The sequence below is a fragment of the Amblyomma mixtum genome, chromosome 5 (assembly GCF_055824585.1).
Source record: "Amblyomma mixtum isolate Tamu chromosome 5, ASM5582458v1, whole genome shotgun sequence".
In the NCBI taxonomy this organism is placed as follows: Eukaryota; Metazoa; Arthropoda; class Arachnida; order Ixodida; family Ixodidae; genus Amblyomma; species Amblyomma mixtum.
Window position 1 is genome coordinate 190946819 of NC_143016.1, and position 16816 is coordinate 190963634.

Here is a 16816-nt window from a genome sequence, read left to right on the forward strand (position 1 = left end):
CGGGAAAACACCACTCGGCCAGCATCGGACCAATGAGGCAACGTTCGCCAGTCTGAGGGACGGCATCGTCGTGGAACTCTGGTCGTCGGACTGCCGCAGTGCCCGGTGAACAAATTGTGTTTTGTTTGTTTACCTCTCTCTCTTGTGTTAGTGCACTTTAGGTGCAATATTGCCTTTGTACTGTAGTAGTCTCTCTCTCGAGTTTAACTTTGCACGCGTTGCTTTGTTTTGTTCATCACTTTGTATGTGTTTGTACTAGTGATTGTGAAATCCTCTGTATCGTCTCTTTGCTGTATAAACTCTGTTTTGTTTGTGAACCTTTGGCTCCGACCCATTCTCTGGCTTGCGACCAGCGAAAGCTGGGCACCGAACGCCCAAAAACATCTTGTTACTTGGTAGCTGGTCTCCGCTGAGCTTGCCACGCTGAGTCGAGGGCACCTCCTTCGAGACCGCTACCCCCACACGCTCTAAGGGTGTCTGGGAACTTCACGCTTAAAAGTGCGCGAAGTTTGGGTGACAAAGAACAACATTCCGAGGATGTTCACTGCTGTGCCGCGAGCTCGCTCGCGCATGCTATTTCCACCGTGTGCACCGCGATCAAAGCGATAGCAGTACAAACAGTTCCGATAAAGCAGTGCAACATAGGTCGGAGCAGTTGTTTGAGTGCAGCAATAATTTTTTTGATCTCCCATACCACGATTGCAATGCGACTGAATCGAAGGCAGATAATGCAAACAATTGATTCGAGCGCGCTGTCCACTGCGCGCCAAAGCGCGAGCGTTGAGAAACAATACTCTGCGGATATTCTCGGCCGCGCATGTCACCTCCACCGCTTGCACCGAATCAAATCGATTGGAGTACGAAAAGTTACGATAAATAAGTCCAACGCTGCTGGGGGCAGTTATCTGAGTAACTAATTTTTTTAATCTTCTATGCCATTATCTCGTTCCTAGCGAAGTCAAGGCAGAAAACGCACGCGCGGTCTACTGCGCGCCACAGGGCGAGCGTCTGCTAGCTTCACCCGTCCTAGGTGCCGCCACCGTCGGCACCCGGGAGGAGCCGAGAGAAGGAGCGCCGGCATAGGAGGAGGAGGAACGAGATGTCGTTACGCCTGATTAGAGTTACTGTATATGCTACCAAAGGTAGCTTTGGTAGCATATACAGTAACTCTACGCCTGATGCGCCATCGAGACCCCTTGTGGAGACCAGTGGCACGTATCGTGCTCCCTAGTTTTGCTTTAGCATCCTAGGTGGCAGGACATGCCGCGTCAACGCATGTCTAGGAAGCGAGGAGTGCGCGGTTGATGCCGTTGGTGTTGTCAACGGTTGTGTGCGTAGGAGCGTTTTCGAAAGCTGCGGTGTCGGCATCTGCAACCGTCACGAGTATCAAGCGAGGTACTTATTCCAAGTGGTAACATCGCCGGACATGCCATGTGAACATGCGATTGACCAGCAGTATGAGACTCGCCGCGATCCCGGTTAGTGGAGTGCCTTCCATCAGGAGGCTCGCTCCACGGTCTGCGTGGATGGATTAGGAGAGTCGCAAGCGCGGCTGCGATCCGAGATTGCGGCGGATACTGCGATCGGCACCCTGGACGTTCGGGTAAGCACGCCCAGCCATTCTTCCGACGCCCTCAGCCGCCTTCGTAACGAGTGGGGCGACGCCTACTGTAGGCGGCATGAGGAGCAGACTCGCTATGAAAGGATGCCCGAGATCCGGACAGCTGTTTTCGCGGAGACAGCGGGAGCTGCAGTGCTTTGCTGTGAAACCTGCCGCTCTCCAGGGGTGAAATCCCTAGTCGGGACCGCAGCGCACGAAGCACGAGCTCTGGGTCATGACGAGCTAGCATCCTCATCGAATGGGAGCTTTTTGCTATGCGATCGCTCGTCACGGCCGGGCCCGATCGTCTTTCACGCAAGAAGCGAAACACGAGCTACACGATGTTGTGTGGCGTGCCCCTTGGCTAGTTGGAGACTTCGATAGATCGAGCGGATGAGACAAATGTCCGCCGCCAGATGCTATGCGGGTAGAAAAACGAGGAAAATCCATACAAAATCATATCCGTTTTGTCCGAGCTGTACTGCACGGGCTCGGGACGTTAGCAAACCCCGGGCCGAAAAATGTGCTCTTTCGCTGGGCCCGGCCTTGGAGTTGCGGGCCGGGCTCGGGCCCGTACATGGCTCTAAAGGGCTTTTAAGCCATTATTTCAGGGCGAAGTACATGTCTGGCGTTTTAGCAGCGACACGGATGAACCAGGGCCGTGGTGTTGGCTGAGAAAAAAACTACTCAAGCTTATTTACTATGTGTCTGCTGTGGTCGTATTTTCTTCACGCAAGAAAAACGAAAAGCAATACAGATTTTTTATTCCTGTTGGCCGGAATGTCTCGGAAAGGAAGGAGTCGAATTTATGATCTGCTCGTTAATTACTTCAAGGAATTTCCAAACCCTTCCTCTATTTATACATAAACATAAACAGAGTCAAACTGGAAGAAGCCGGAATGAATTTACTAAAAGAACAAACTTTGCGCTACTTTACTCATCGACTTAGCAGGTTAGAGCCTAAGTAGCACGGCATTACATGCTAAGCATGGAGCCCCAGCTCAGGCTGGACTCCATTCGTTCATTCCGATTTTTAAACCCTTAGTTAACAAAGAAATAGGGGAGGTCATTTTCAGTGGCCCGCCCCAAGCATCAACTCTCCGGTCAAACATATTATGCGAAGTGGGACCTAACCCGTGGGTTGGGCTCAGCCTCGAACCCAGGGTCTCGCTAAGAGCAGAAACAAATACGACACCACTCTGTCAAACAAAACAGGGGGGGATGAGGGGCTCGTTATAAATATGAGAGAAGCCAACAGCCACAGAAACCAAGGGACACGAGGGATTTTTAATTTATTTATTTTGTGCTGTTGTTCGATTAAGAATATTACTGAATATGTTACCGCTTAAAGCTAATTGATTAGAAAAGCAGAAGAAAAAACAACCACATGCCGCCGCTGGGATCCGAACCCACGACCTCCGAATTACGCGTCCGGTGCTCTACCGCTGAGCTACGGCGACGGCTGTCAATTTTTGTGCTTTCGGGGGTATTTATGTTTACAAATAACCTAACCTTTAGAGTGTTCACCAGCGCCACCCATGCTCTTAAGCGGCGAACGTGGCACGTCCTGAGTTACCGCTGTGGTGACGTAGATGACGCGGACGCGTAATTCGGAGATCGTGGGTTCGGATCCCACCGGCGGCATGTGGTTGTTTTTTCTTCTGCTTTTCTAATCAATTAGCTTTAGGCGGTAACATATTCAGTAATATTCTTGATCGAACAACAGCACAAAATAAATAAATTAATTAAAAATCCCTCGTGTGCCTTGTTTCTGTGGCTGTTGGCTTCTCTCATATTTATAACGAGCCCCTCATACCCCTTCCCTTGTTTGCTTAATTGCTTAGCGAGGGCCTCGGTTCTGGCAGCCTTGACGCCATAGGCAGCATAAGAGGGTTCTCACACAGCTTCCACTCTCACCGTTCGATGACGTTCTACGTCACATCAGCGGTAACTCACGACGTGCCACTAGAGTGTACTAGAAACCTTTCTAGTACACTCTAGTGCCACGTCCGCCGCTTAAGAGCGTGGGTGGCGCTGGTGAACACTCTAAAGGTTAGGTTATTTGTAAACATAAATACCCCCGAAAGCAGAAGAATTGACAGCCGTCGCTGTAGCTCAGCGGTGGAGCACCGGACGCGTAATTCGGAGGTCGTGGGTTCGGATCCCACCGGCGGCATGTGGTTGTTTTTTCTTCTGCTTTTCTAATCAATTAGCTTTAAGCGGTAACATATTCAGTAATATTCTTAATCGAACAACAGCACAAAATAAATAAATTAATTAAAAACTCCTCGTGTCCCTTGGTTTCTGTGGCTGTTGGCTTCTCTCGTCTTCGGTAAGGGCATTCACATCAGAACCGAAAATTGGGCGAGTTGGTGAACGTTCAACATTATGCACAGCGCGAAAAACGAAGACAGGGGAAGAAACACGCAAACAAACAAGCGCTATCAACTGAAATTTTATTAGAAAAACTCGTGCTTACAAAGGCCTCAACCCGGCACGCGGAGGCGCACAAAGCATATGAAACACAACAGAAACAGCAAACAAAACGACACGTGCGCATTAGCCTCATTGCACTGCAGCAGTACTCTCAAGATAGTTCAGTTCTACCTGGTATAACGCCACCGAAGGTTTTGCAACGCACGGTTTGCGCGATGTGGCGATCAGATATTCCCGGCACTTCTGATTCCTGTGCCTGAAGACAACGTCGGCACGCCCCAAATCAGGAACACACACGCTATCAGTTTCTTTACTGCAGTCACGGCAATGTAGAATGAGATTTGATGAAGCAGCAGATGTCCCCAGCGACCTCTCGCGCTCTCAGGCGGACGTTGAGGCACCGTCCAGTGTGTCCATAATAAATTTTTCCACACGATACGGGTATTTTGTACACAACTCCCATGTTGCACGGCACGTATCTGTTGGCGTGTCTGACAGCGCACGCTCCTGCAAAGGGCCTCGACTCGTCCATTCTTTTCCTGACCGCGGCACAAATCTTGCCAACCTTATTGCCAACACACAAATCTTGCGGCACAAATCTTGCCAACATCCTCTCCGTCGGGGCTCTTCTTCCGACTTCCTCTCCACTCGCGTTACAAGTCAAGTTCTTGACACTGATGCGTACCCACCCGTCATCAGTGCGTGTCATCCGTAAGACGGCGGGACGCTCGGACAAGAGCGGTAAGATGAGCGGGCGGATAAGAGTGAGGACCAGACGTTTCCCACGCTGCAGAGATGTAAAATTTCAAGAAATTTTGAATGGAAAAAAGCTGTTTTTTTCCAGGTTTTTTTTTCATGAAAAATTCGAAATTTTGCAAAACGTGACAAAAACAGATTTACTTGCAACAGCACAACTATCAATAATAATGCTCTGAAGTTCAGTCGAATATGCAATTATAGATGTTATATTGTGAAACGAACTTCTTGTTCTATTGCACCGAGAAGATAAATAATGATTTGCACTTCAGGCGAATTTGGAGAAAGGGAACATGAAAACTGATCTATAAGTCACTCCATATCGGATTCAGAGTCACTGTCGCTGGATGCGGCACTACGCGCAGCAGCATGGATTGAAGCTAGGTTCGACTGCACATACACAAGCTTCCGAACGTGTTCCCCTGAAAGCCTGTTACGAATCCTTGCATGGACGTTTCCAAAACGGGACCAGTTTCGTTCGCAGCTGGCGGATGATGGTGGTATCTGCAGCAGTCGGCAAGCCAGACGAGTTAGCGGCTGGTTGGCGCAAAGGCCTTGCCACCAGGTAGATGGGGCCACGTGCTTCGCTGAAGACCCCTGCCCTGGGCCAAATTCCTGTGAATGTCCTGTACTCTGCTACGTTGGAAATCAAGAAGCTAGGCTTGTATTTGGCTAAAACCGCTCACGTGCACAGCAGCCTATGTTATTTATGCCGTGTGTGTTGCGCTGTAGAATTTGCAGCCATTTTGTGCTACTTCAGCCGTGAGTTCAAGTATTGGTGTATTTTCATGTCAAACCTGGATCTTATATGTGACCTGGCCTTCAACCCGCGTACTCGCAGCACGAACGCTTTGAAAGCACTACCTGGCACCGGCGATGACGGCTGCTCTCCCGTCGTTCAACGATGCACGCTGTAATGGTTTTCAAATCAAAAACAAAAACCTAAACTAAAAGGAAGCAATCATAAAACCTTGAAATTGCATTGTGAAATTTTCGATGTTTCTTTCCATTTTTTCTCGTCTGAAAAAGAAACGAAAAAAAAAAAAAACTGTTATTTTCCCCAAAATTGCAGTGTTTTTTTTCAGGCCTTCACATCTCTACCCACGCATCGCTCAAAAAACCGCTGTAACCGTCTTTTCTGGGTGCTCATTGCCATCTCGGCAAACCAGATAAGGAACGGTTCCTGTTTTCCCCCACATTGGGTCAGGATGTCATACACCGTAATTGGCATAACCGGCGCTCCTAATCACCGCCCTTTAAAGACGCCTCGGTTAGGCCCCGCGGCAGCGCAGGCAAAAGTGGGACATCCGGTGCCTTTCTTATAGCCTACGGAGTAAGGAGGCACCGTGAAGATAGCGGCGGTGCGCGTCAAAAGGTCATGTCCAACTCCCCATCTGTACTGTGCTTGGGGAGGGGGCTATCGTTTATAATGGAAAGCCGCTTCTGCGGGTGCAGGCGTCCTGTAAACGGTCGCAGCTGGCAATGAGCGGCGGCCTTACAGAAGGATTATGCTAAAATCTTTCCAGTGGATTGTTAAAACCACTAGTACTACTTTTTTGTTGACGCGGAATGAGAAAGCTCATTTATGGACCGAGTTTAATCACCGTCACTCACAGTGATAATTAAGTAACTTCAGACGAGCATGGGCGTGTTCAACGATACAAGAGAAGTTAGAAATGCGCAAACTCCAGCAGCGGGCTGCGGCGTTCTTGTAGCGCCAGACACACGGCTCATTTGCACGAGTGCATTCACTTGACAGCGCTGTTTCAGCGAGTGCTTCCAGCACCTCACTACCGATTGTGAACCCTTGCTCTCTGCCTGTCTAACTCACTGATGATGCTTTGCAGCTCATCTCCCTTAGCAAGGCAATGCCATCAGCGAATCGCAGATTACTGAGGTATTCTCCGTTAGCTCTTATCCCCGACTGTTCCTATTTCAGGCCCCGGAATACCTCCTGAAAAAAGGCTATGAATAGCATTGGGGAGATCGTGTCTCCCTGCCCGACACCCTTCCTTATTGGAATTTTATAGCTGACTTTATGAAGGAATATGCTAGCTGCGAAGTCGTTATAGGTATCTTCCAGTATTTTCACACAACACTCTTCCACACCCTGATTCCGAAATGCCTGTACGACTTCTGAGAATTCCACAGAGTCAAATGCTTTCTCGTACCCAATGAAGGCTTGTATGTAGGGGTTGGCTATATTGTCGCGAATCTTTGTACTGTTTGTTTCTTCATGCTTCAAAGCTGCCAGCATGCGTCTTTATCGCTTATGCGGCTTCCCTAGTAGCAATATCTCACAAGAGAAAAGTCTACTACAGCCATATCTTACCGGCACTCACCTATGGGTGAGAAACGTTAAGGCTAACGAAAAGGGTGCAGGTTAAGTTAACGCAGCGAACAATGGAAAGAAAAATAATAGGCGTAACATTTAGGTACAACAGGAGGGCAGATTGGGTGACGGATCAAACACAGGTTAATGACATCCTAGTCGAAATCAAGAGGAAGAAATGGGCTTGGGCAGGGCATGCAACCGCTGGTACGTCCTCAAGGGTAACACAAAAGATTGCAAAAGAAGGGCGTAGCAGGGCTGGCAGAATTGGCGGATGGGATGAGATTAGGAAGTCTGCGGGGGTAGGGAGGGCTCAGCCGGCAAAGGACAGGGTTAACTGGAGATACATGGGAGAGGCCTCTGCCCTGCAGTGAGCGTAGTCAGGCTGATGATGATGAATGTCACGAAGTTTAATGCGGATCAAAGCTTGGCCTTCTTGAGACCAACCCTGTCGCTCTGAGGTGCCTTCATAGGAAAGTTATTTCGACGAAAAATGCGCTCTCAGACAATTAGCCATTGAAGGCTGTGAGTTTCGCAACTGAAACATTAATCTATTTCATGCGGCTCTTCTATCATCCTCTCTGTGCTAGAGCTCTGCACTTGGTGCGGACCCCTCGTGTGCCACTGCGGCACTCTACCATCTCCAATCTTCTGCTTTCGGGGTAGTGTATGAAACTGTGGGGTATGGAATTGTGGGGGGGGGGGGGGGGGGGGAAGGCCTTCCGCCCCGCACTCCGCGGATGCAGCGTTCCCGCTCGCTAACCGCGGAGGGGTTCGTGCTAGAGGGAACAAAGGGCAGTGACGACAAAGAGTGAACACTCATATGCTATTTATTACACTTGTAATGAATTCACAGAGCGAGCCGGCTAGCTACAAAACATCCACGTGGCATTCCTCGGAAATAGAAGGTTACGTAAGAAGGGCTTCCGACTTACAGGCTGGGGCAGGGGTGCGACTTCGGGGGTATTGGCGGCGAACGTTTGTACGCGCCGACAATGGCGGCCGGGTTCCCGTGCGTCTTGGGGCAAAGCCAACCCCGAGCAATGCAGGGGAGGTGACAAGAGTGAGCTTTAGCTGCGCCCGCTTCGCTGCCTGGAACCAGAAGTCCAGCGGCAGGGCACGACAGATATCCGTGCGCCCTCCGCGGAAGGTGACGAGAGCGTGCGGCTGCAACCGCTCCTGACGCTGGCCGGATCCCGAAGGGACTCTCTCCGGCAGTGGCGTATTTCGTTCGGGGGGGAGGCTCATGTTGCAGAGCGGCTTCCTCATAGAATTTGTGGAGGGATCAAACTGCATTGTCATTGAGAATGTCATTGTGCATTAATAACGCTGCGCACTGCCCAGACAAGTGAAATATGTATTTTTTGAAACAAAAGAATGCATTCGTATGTCTTAAAAATCGTGGCAGACATAACTGACACCAATGCTTCCATGTTTTTGCGTATTTAATAAGTAAAGAGAATATCACACGAAGTCTAGGACTATATTAGTCCGAAACCAGCAAAGCAGTGCATGCCGCTGATATGAAAAACGTAAAGGCCATGAAATCAGCAAGTAGAGGACAAATATTTTAATGAATCTTTGTCGTTCAAGATCCTTTACATTTTGTACGTACGCAACGGCCGGGGAAAAATCTCAGTGACGCTGTCCTTCAGTTGTCAGCGGCCATGTACTGCGAGTAATTGCACCGAAATTTTAGTAGCAACAGCGAACACATGTATAAACGGGGAGTTCTGCAAAACATACATTAGAAGTGCGAAGATACAACTTGATAAAGGACAAAAAAGTGCCCCTGGAAACAAAGTCACGGTATGCATACAGAAAACCTTGCAACAACATATTTAAATACACGCATGTCTCCATTAAACCTACGTATCTAAGCAAAAGTCACTCTATATAATGCGCCAAACAATGCAAATAAACACCTTGCGCAATCACATTGTGGGGTTTAAATGGGGGAGATAAATACGTTCTCCCCGTTTAAGCACGGCTGACACAGTTCAAAGCCGCGCGGACCCCACCCCGTGGTCGCGTACGCTACCGAGCGCACGCCGACCACGGCGGGCCGTGCTCTGCGGGAACAAAGGAACGACACACTGGCTGACACAAACAAGGCATTTATTGCTATAACAACAATAACGCCAGCTAGCAACAAAATACACTGAGGAATCTAGGATGTCCGACTCACCAGCACGGCTACGAGCGAACGTCCGCCCACGGTAGGGCAAAGGGATAAACTCCGAGGTCGAGCGGAACGGGCTCGGCGGGAGTAAGTTCCGACCAAGAGGCGCCCGTCGACGAAGAGCGAAGCTTTGCGCGTGAACGTCCACACGCTATCCTGTCCCAGGGAGAAGAGAGCTAGCCTTCCCCTGCGCGCGAGCGACCAAACACGCCATCCGTGACGCTGCTGTCGCTGCGACGCGAGCGCCCTCCCCTGTTAGCTAGAGTAACCAAACTAAAGGGAGTGCTTTTCGGGGGCAGCTAACAACAGTGGGGTGCAGTGCGGGAAAGTGAACGCAGGGGACGAAGGCGTCCCCACAACATATAGTAAAATTTGCACAGGGAAAGACAGACGACCATGCAGGCAAGAACAAAACCATGGTCCAAACAATGGTAGCAGAAGTCGCGATATGTAGTACTTGGGCCATGCTGTGGTCGGTGACAGTTCGGTGACGCCCCTGCTCTCCGGCTCCGCCGAGTTCCGTGTAGTCTTCGAGGTGGCTGCTCCCGCTTTCCCCACGAGGGAGATGTCCTTCTCTCCCAGCCGGTGCTGTCCTGACGCACGATGATGAAGATCACGAGGATCGTCGGCCGCGTCGAAACGGGAGGGGGGGAAGAGGTTCGTTCACCCTCGTCCACTACGGCAGTGAGCCCTGTATTACCGCCAGTGCCACGTAGAAACGGGATCGGACGGTGAGGGTGGAAGATATTCAGAACCTTTTATGCTACCTTCGGCACCAAGACTGCCAGAATCGAGGCTATTGGGCAGACCAGGGAAGGGAAAAGAGGGGCTGGTTATGATATACCATATTCACTCGCATATAGGTCAACCTTTTTTTCAGAAATGTTGTCCATAATTATTTATCGACCTATATTCGTAACCAAAGAACCTCGACCTAATTCGTGACCAAAGCGAACAAAAGTAGCGAGCTAATGGAGTTCTGTTGTCGCGCCCGCCGTTTCAAGCAGCGCCGGCTACACTGGAACATGTTCGTCTTGGACTAGTTCAGAGGCCACATTTGCCCGGGCGTAAAGGAAACCCTACAGAAGGCAGGCACGGGCCTGGTCGTCATACCTGGCGGTATGACGTCTCAGTTACAACCCCTGGATGTCGCTGTGAACAACCCTTTTAAGGACTGCATCGCCAAATATTATAGGTAATGGCTCGCGAAGGACAGTGCAGCCATGACGCCAACGGGATGCCGCAAGAAGGCCCCATTCAGCGAAGTTGCGACATGGGCTAAGGATGCGTGGGAAGCTGTTCCAGCGGAGATCACTACAGGGTTCATAAAATGCTGCATTTATAATGCACTCGACAGCAGCGAGGACGACGTCATTTGGGATGCCGAGGTCGCCTGCGAAGTATCCCAAGAGGAAAACTTACCCGACAGTTCCGACGAGGATGTGGCTTGTGACAGCGATCAGCGGTATTTAGAGGTCAAGTTTATTGTGAATAAAAGTTTGTAATGCGCATGTTTTTCGTTTTTCAAAAGATATGGGTCGACTTAGATTCGAATAATTTTTTTTTATTTCCCGGCGAGCCCAATGCATAGGGGTGGACCTATATTCGTGGTCGACCTATATGCGAGTAAATACGGTACATGAAGGAAGCCATCAGTTACTGAAACCGAGGAGCGTAGGGAACATTTTTTTTTTGGTACGGATGTTGTCAGGAAAACTTGCACCACAAGGAGGTCGACCAGTGACGAGTATAGTATAGCATGGGTCAGCTAGTGGCGAGGCCAGTTGCGGTGCTTGGCTTACTGTGTGTATCATACAGCCGCTAGATGACGTCACCCTATTGCCGCGAATCTTTGTAGTGTTTGTTCATTCTTCAAAGCTGCCGGCACGCCGCTTTTTCGCTTTGTTTGTGATGCAAGACGCGTCTAGATTTATCTCGATTGATCGCATTCAGGCGGAGCCAATTGTACGTTGTTCCAGAATGTTCTCGTAACTTTTCAAGCTTCATCTCGAAAGTTCGCTATCAGCTTTAAATGGAGCACGGCCGAGATCGCCGGGCATTCTGTTCCACGAACGTCGAGCACGCTTGTTTCTACGTCTCCACCGACTCATTCAGCTTTTTGCTGGCGCAAGTCAGCCCAAATAAAGGGTTTTGTTTAGAAGCCATTCTCGCTATCTTTCTACTGCCGGACCGTACGCGAGCAAAGAAGGACTCCTGAATTCTGACGTCAACGATGGCTACGACATCAGCCCCCATTATTTTGCACCAGCCCCGACTCACGGCCACGTTCGACGCTTCACCGGTCGAGGATCCTGAAGAATGGCTAGAACAGTTTGAGTGTGTCGCCATTTTCGACAGTTGGGACGAGAAGACTAAAGTGAGCCACGTTTTCTTCGCCCTGGAATGACCAGCGAGAATTTGGAATGACCAGCGCGAATTTGGTTCGAAAACCACGAAGCTTCTCTGGCGACGTGGGAATCATTCAAGCGAGAGTTCCTGAAGGCATTCACAAGCATCGTCAGGAAAGAAAGAGCTCAGCTGCTTCTACACTCACGCATACAGCACCCGAAAGAGACAGTGACCGCGTATGTAGAATACATGAAGCGCCGTTTTCGACGTGTCGATCTTGACATGACGGAGGAGAAGAAGGTGGAGCTTCTGATGCGTGGTGCTAAAGAGGCATTTTTCGGTGGTCTGACCCGCAATCTACCGAAGACGGTCGCTGAGTTCACCAGTGAAGCAGCCGCCATGGAGGAAACCTTGGAAGCACGAGCCCGCCATTTCCCTCGACAGCTCCAAGTGATTTCGACTACCCTCTCGGATGGCACAGCATTCGGAGGCAACCTGCGGGATGTCATCTGCAGAATTGTACAGGAAGAGCTGCGTCGCCTGTTGCCGTCTTCCAACCAGCCTCAGATAGCGACCCTTGAGGAAATCGTCCGCGCAAAAGTGCAGCATGCGCTTGGCTCCCCATCATCGACGCATCCAGCTGAAGCCCCAGCCTTGACCTACACCGCTGCAGTCCTCAGCTCTAGCGACGCATCCTAAGTCCACCTCTTCGACGTGAGGCAGTTGTTCCCAAACGCCGCACCCCTGCCCTCCGCCCGCCCAGCCTACGGACGACGCCCAAGCCCCAGAAAATGCGACGCCTGGAGGACTTGAGACAACCGCCCGCTCTGTCTCCATTGCGGTGAAGCCTGCCATATTCTTTGTTACTGCCCGTACCGCCGTTTCGGTCTTCATGGATTTGCCGTTGATGCACCACGACCACGCTTCGGCCAACGTCCGCAAGAGATCGACGAGCACCTGCGTCGAGAGGATTATGCGCCGAACCGCCCTTTGCGCCCACCACCGGCGTCAGCCTCGCGCTTTGCGTCGCCACGCCGCAGCTATACGCAGCCTCGGTAAGAGGAAAGTCTTCCAGCCCCCCTTTAGGGCAACTAGAGACAGTAACCTCTGGAGGTGGGGCTGCTCACGACAGAAACGCCGGAGATCCTCCAACGACCACGCCGCATGAAGACGCCGCCCCCGACACACCGACACCGCATGCAATGACAACTTCGACCACGACGCAAACAGCCTTCAAAACGACGCCGCCATCCAGAAAAGCTTCGACGACACGCCCTACCCACGATTCACCTACACGACGAAGCGTGACCCGACGCCGAGGACGACGTGCAACGCAAGAGCCAGGACATCCGACTTAGAAGTGGTTATCGACGGCCGGAAAGTTACCGCTCTATTCGACACAGGAGCCGATTACTCGGTGACGAATGGAACATTCGCTGCCTCTCTGAGGGAAGTCACGACCGCTTCGGGTGGACCACAAATTCTTATCGCAGGGGGGCCACTTCATTACGCCATCGGGACGATGCGCAGCGAGATTGACTGTCAAGGGACATACCTATCCTGCGACCTTCGTTGTACTATACGGCAATGTTCCCGCGAAGTGATATTGGTCATGGATTCCCTTAATAAGCATCAGGCGATCATCGACTTGTGATCCAAGCTAATCACGCTTTCGACGGACGAGGCCACCACTTCGATGAGAACTTTGGAACGATGATTGCTTTCTTCGACGAAATAAATGATGTACGAGACTTCTTCGCCCTCTCCGACCCATCCGCAGAAGATTCGCCGTACCAAGAGAACTTGCCCACTTTCGACATTAACCGGGCACTGCCCCGGAACAGACAAGACAAGATCCGCAGATTGCTTCGAAGCTACAGCGAGTGTTTCTCTTCATCGCCGAAGGTCCGACAAACGCCGATTGCCAAGCACGGCATTATAACCAACCAGCACGCCCGACCTCTCCGCCAAAGCCCTACCGAGTATCGCTACGAGAACGACAAGCCATCCGGGACCAAGTGAAGAAATTATTCGCGACGAGTTCATCCAGCCTTCAAAGAGCCCCTGCATGGGCGGTACCTGTTCTAGAGAAAAAGAAAGACGGCACACTTCGATTCTGCGTTTATTACCGCCGCTTGAACAATATCACAAAGAAGGACGTCTACCCCTTTCCCCGCATCAACGACACACTGGATTGGCTCTGCAACGCCAAGTATTTCTCACCGATGGACCTCAAGAGCTGCTACTGTCAAATTGAGGTCGATGAAAGAGATCGCGAGAAGACCGCATTCATCACTCCAGATGGCCTCTTCGAGTTCAAGGTGATGCCATTTGGCCTCTGTTCCGCACCAGCGACGTTTCAGCGAGTAATGGATACCGTCCTGGCAGGCCTGAAACGGCAGACACGTCTAGTATAATTAGACGACGCCGCTGTCTTCGCCTCGAACTTTGAAGAACACCTAAAAAGGCTTCGAAGAGTTCTAGACGCAATCAACTCTTCCGGCCTAAGCTTGAAATCAGAGAAGTGCCACTTTGCCTATGAAGAGCTGCCGTTACTAGGCCACATTGTTCGCAAGGAGAGAGTATGCCCAGACCCGCAGAAAAGAGCTGCTATTGCAATGTTTCCACCGCCGGCTTATAAGAAAGCTGTGCGCGTATTAGCTGCGATTTGTGACGAATATAGTATTTGTGACGAATATAGTATAGACGAATATAGTAAGAACTTTTCTCGCATCGCCGAGCCTCTGACCCAGCTGACAAAGACAGAGGTGCCATTTAAATTGGAAGCGCCACACGCGAAAGCCTTCAAGGAACTTCAGCGTCGTTTGCAGTCCACACCGATCCTCGCGCACTTTGATGAAAACGTGAGACTGATATTCCTACCGACGCAAGCAGCGCTTGTCTAGGCGCTGTCCTCGTTCAGAACACCTACGGACTGGAGAAAGTAATAGCATACGCTAGCCGTTCCTTGTCCCAGGCCGAGGATAAGCGGGTGCCTTGGCATCATCTGGGCTACGTCGAAATTCAGCCCCTACCTGTACGGACCACCGACGACCAATCAAGGTGGCCAGGTAATCGAAATTTCCGGAGTCCTCCACTACGGCGTCTCTCATAGCCTTAGTCGCTTTGGGACGTTAAACCCCATAAACCAAACCAAACCATTCAAGGTGGTCAGCGTTCACCACGCACAATGCTGGTTTGCCAGTTTGAAGGGCCCCTCCGGCCGCCTCGCTCGATGGAGCCTGCGCCTCCAGGTATTTGACGTCACCGTCGTTTACAAGTCCGGACGCAATCACTCTGACGCCGACCGCCTGTCACGAGCCCCTGTAGATGCACCGCCGCCGTACAACGATGAGGACTTCTTCCTGGGACCCATCAGCTACAGCTCTTTTTCACAGCAGCTACGCTCGGACCCCGACCTAAAACGCCTCGTCAAGTACTTGGAAGACAAGGTTTGTTTCCCGCCCGCCTCGTTCAAGCGAAGATTGTCGTGTTCTGCGTACAGAATGATGTCCTCGTGAAGACGAACTTCGCAGTGAACAAAATAGCCTACATCTACAATTGTTGTACCTGCACGTCTGCGCAAAGAGGTTCTTCAGGCCTCACACGACGAGCCGACAGCTGTACATCTCGGGTTTTCTCGCACCCTCCGCCGCATTCAAGACAAGTATTACTGGCCACGACAGTCTGCCGATGTCGCACATGATGTGAAAACCTGCCGAGATTGTCAGTGACGAAAGACCTGTTTCACCCGACAAACAGGATTTCTGAACCCCACTGAAGACCCCTCAAGGCCCTTTCAGTTGATCAGCATGGACTTGCTTGGCCCTTTCCCGAAGTCAACGTCTGGAAATAAGTGGATCATAGCGACCGACTGCCTGTCCCGCTATGCCGAGGCAAAAGCCCTGCCGAACGGAACAGCAGCAGAAGTCGCCAAATTTGTCGTGCAGTGCATTCTTCTGTGACACGGCGCCTCCGATGTCTCATCACGGACCGAGGAACAACATTCATGGCGGAACTGAAGCAAGCCATCCTGCGTTACAGCCAAACAAGCCACCAGAGGACAGCTGCATACCATCCGAAGACCAAGGGACTGACCGAGCGCCTGAACGAAACCATCGCCGACATGCTCACCATGTATGTCAATGCCGAACACAAGGCCTGGGACGTCATCCTGCCTTACATCGTCTTTGCACACAACACCGCAGTGCAGGAGACCACCGAGATGACACCTTTTAGGCTTGTCCATGGCAGGGAAGCCACGACTATGCTAGACGCCATGCTGCCGAAAGTTACCGAGGAAGATAACGTCGACGTCGCCGCCTACCTTTAACGCGCAGAATAAGCCCGAAGACTTGCCCGATTACGGATCAAATACCAGCAGCGGACTTACGCCAGACGCTACAAGCTACGAATACGCAACGCGGAATACGAGCCAGAAGGCCGAGTCTGGGTTTGGACGCCCATTCGCCGCCGAGGATTGAGCGAAAAGCTTTTGCGACGCCATTTCGGCCCGTACGAGGTTCTTCGTCGGCTAGGTGAACTGGACTATGAAGTCGCCCCTGGTGACCTGACTGTATCCCAGCTACGCCGCGTACGAACAGAAGTTGTCGATGTCATACGCCTAAAGCCCTATCATGCGCGCTAAATGACGCTGTGTTTTCACACTGGGTGTTTATTTTTGCAGAATCCGTTTTATTTGTTTGTAGGCGCCTCATGTTTTAAGTAATCGTGTCGATGTTTCTTTTACAGGGGAATAATGCCGCGAATCTTTGTACTGTTTGTTTGTTCATTCTCCAAAGCTGCCGGCACGCCGCTTTACTGCTTTGTTTGTGATGAAAGAAGCGACCAGATCTATCTGCATTGATCGCATCCAGGCGGAGCTGATTCTGCTTTCCAGAATCTCGTGGTACCTTTGCACATCAAGGTTCGCTATCAGCTTTAAATTGTGCACGTCCAAGAACGACGGGCGACCGGCGCGCACGCTTGTTGCTACGCCGCCGCCGAGTCATTCAGTTGTTTACTGGCGCCAGTCAGCCCAAATAAAGAGTTTTGTTTAGTAGTTTCCGCTGTCTTCCTCTCCGGACTGCAGTCACCACTAGGTTACACTTTCTTGCCACGGCTGGGATATTAAGGCGAAAGCCTTTAATGCCTCACCGTT

The 16816-nt window shown here is 51.0% G+C and overlaps 1 protein-coding gene across 5 annotated transcripts in view; it reads left to right on the plus strand.

Annotated features, from left to right (window-relative positions):
• Positions 1 to 1190: 1190 nt before the first annotated feature.
• LOC149345259 (glycoprotein-N-acetylgalactosamine 3-beta-galactosyltransferase 1-like) overlaps positions 1191 to 16816 on the plus strand; it is a 229092-nt gene continuing 213466 nt past the window's right edge. For all 5 annotated transcript variants that reach the window (XM_089546531.1, XM_089546533.1, XM_089546540.1 and 2 more), the window contains exon 1: positions 1191 to 1603. The gene's annotated coding sequence lies outside the window, so the exon portion shown is untranslated. The remainder of the gene's footprint in view (positions 1604 to 16816) is intronic.